General features: G+C 47.1%; 1 pseudogene; it reads right to left on the bottom strand.

Annotated features, from left to right (window-relative positions):
- Positions 1 to 322: 322 nt before the first annotated feature.
- LOC127185321 (docking protein 4-like) lies at positions 323 to 1,479 on the bottom strand (annotated as a pseudogene).
- Positions 1,480 to 2,791: the final 1,312 nt, after the last annotated feature.

Genomic DNA, 2,791 nt, shown 5'->3' with positions numbered 1-2,791 from the left:
GTCCTTTCTGTGTCACTGTAGGCCAAAGGACACAAGCTACCTGATATCTCGACCCTCTGAGGAAGAGGCAGCAGACAGCACCAGTCTGATTGTCCCCCTCCTCTGACCCTGGCAGCTCAGGCAATCTTGGCAGCAGGAGAGTTGTATCATGGAGGGCAGGAACGGCTGCTCTCATACTCAAAAACGGCCTTGACCATGCCTGGTCAGGCAACTAAAATGGGTATGGGGAGGGTAGAGGGAAGCCTCATTTATACAGAATATGTCATAAGCCATATAGATTAAAACCATTAACAGTATATAGTCCCACAGCTGCTCTAGCCCCTCATGCTCCGGTGGTGTGGCCAGCCATTTGCTGAGATCCAGCCTCACCCTTGAGGGCAAGGATGGACAGCTGTCTCTCTTCTGGCTCTTGGCCAACAGCTCCTTGAGGCTGTCCATGGGCTGTTGCAGCTAGCCTTCCAGCAGGTGGCCCAGCAGTCATCAGTTTCCAGCAGTCCAGTTGTGACTGGGAAGGGGTCTTGCTCTCACTGCTATTCTCCTGCCTGGGCTTTGGCTTAAACAGGATGAATCTGTTCAGGAGGTCTGTTTCTGAGCTGGCCTGGGCTGCCCCATAGCCTTCACCATAGCTGGAGGCTTCAGCAATGTTCTGAGAACCTGTGATGTGGTGCCAGTACGCGCTACGGGGCAGCATGACGGTGGGTGTACAGGGGTAAGAGTAGTGCTCGGTGCCCTTATTCAGCAGCCTCACGTTCTTCTCCATTTCCAGCAGGACCCATTTGTGCTACTCAGGGATGGCCAGGGTGGCACTGTGAACCTGCTGGTAAATCTGCTCCCCCTCTTGTGTCTGAAAGGTGTAGAATCCTTCCCCAGTTAACACATCCTGCCTGCCTCAAAGGTAAAGCATATGGTATCACGACCATAGCGGCGCAAGGAGCAGAGGGGCCACGAGACGAGCTTCACGCGGGGGTTGTGTATGTCCCAAAGGTAGATGTTTTCGTGGGTGATCTGCAGCTTGCACTCACCATACACTTCCAGGTTGGGGCAGGGCAACAGGAAGACGTTGAAGTGATCTGTCTGCTCACACTGGACTCCTGGGGCCAGGAGGTCAGGCTCTCCCAGACTGATGTCATTGAGTTGTGACCCCAGACATTCCACTGACAGTGTCTTGTACCACTCCTCTACCTCCAGCTCGGAGTCACAGGTGAAAGTACAAGCCGAGTCATCGGTGAATATGATTGCCACCGCCTGCCTCTTGATCTCCTTGGGGAGCCTTGTAACACACTTGACATTGCTGATCTCAGTCAACTTGGGGCAGCCTCGGAGGCATACAGACTTCTCATCAGGATATTTCTCCAGCCGCTGGGGCCCCTTGCTGGAAGACTTCCTGAACACCAGCCAGTGCCTCCGGTAAATCCCGACCTTCCTGCTCTTCCTCTTCACATAGCCTTGCTTGACGATGTCATTGAAATTGGTCGTCATGGTTGTCCCACTGTCTTTGGAGTGCCAGCTGAGCTGAGTCCTGGAGGGGTTACCCAGGTGGTAAACCCAGGTGGCTTGGTCTGATCACCTGTTTAAGACACTCTTCACCTCCCCCACCTCAGCATTGTTCTATCAGTTCCTTCGCCCAGCTCCTGCTGGGCGCCAAGGCCCGGGCTGGAGACTTGGCATGGCCGGGCCTGGAAGGTAGGGTGGTGGCGCGCGGCTCCGGCTGTAGACTGGAGAGAAGCACAGCCGCCAGCGAGGCACAAGTTTTTAAACACACTACAAAATGTGATGGGCAATGATTTCATAAAGTTTCGCCAATAGCGTCAAATGATTTGGGACAAAAGTTTCAACATGAGCATTATGGAAAATTGTAAGATCCAAACTAAAACATTCAGTGTCTTCTGGGCAATGTCTTTCTTTTTCACATAGAGTTTAAGATTAGCTAACAAAACGCACATTCTTTGTACGATGCCAGCAGCTAAGAGCTTTATGGCATAAAAAAGATATATGTTCAAAATTGTTCTTTTCCAGTGGGTCTTCTTAGTGTCCATTGTCCATTCACTCCAACATTATTTACTTTAAGAAAAATGTCTGAGTATAACTGGGAATTTCTTGGAGAAAAGAAATTCTGACTTTTATGACTTTCTTAGGTATAAGTGTTCCTATATTAGAGACTATCTTAATTTCATTCTTTTGTTGCTTTGATTAAGTACTCTGAAAAAAGTAACTGAAGAGAGAAAGGGATTATTTTAGCTCACTGTTTAAGAGGAGGAATCAAGACAGCATGAGATTAAAGCAAATGGCCACATTATGTCCTTAGCCAGAAAACAAAAGTAACGAATATGTTCTGGTGTTTAGCTGGCTTTCTGCTTTTTATTTTTTTACATTTTATGATCCCCTGCTGAGGGAATAATCTTGCCCATAATACATATGAACCTTCCTTTATAAATTAATTCAATTGAAATAATCTCCCACAGGCATGACGAGCTGTATATCTCCCAGGTGACTCTTGATTTTTGTCAAGTTGACAATTAACATTAACCATCATGAAGTCTGTATGTGTTCGTCAGAGAGATAACACCAAAAAGTTGAGAAAATTGGACAACAACGAATGAAACAATGAAGTTATTCTTATTTTCTTTATGAACAAATATAAAATAGAGATCTAGAGAGATCACTAAGCACTTAACACATAATACTGTTGCAAAAGACTCAAGTTCAGCCCCTACTCCTTATGTTGGGAGGTTCATGCCACCTGAAATTTCAGATCCAGTAGATGCAATATTTTCTTCTGGATTCTCTTTGC

This window comes from Acomys russatus, chromosome X (assembly GCF_903995435.1).
Source record: "Acomys russatus chromosome X, mAcoRus1.1, whole genome shotgun sequence".
NCBI lineage: Eukaryota > Metazoa > Chordata > Mammalia > Rodentia > Muridae > Acomys > Acomys russatus.
This window is presented reverse-complemented; position numbering and strand designations above follow the sequence as displayed.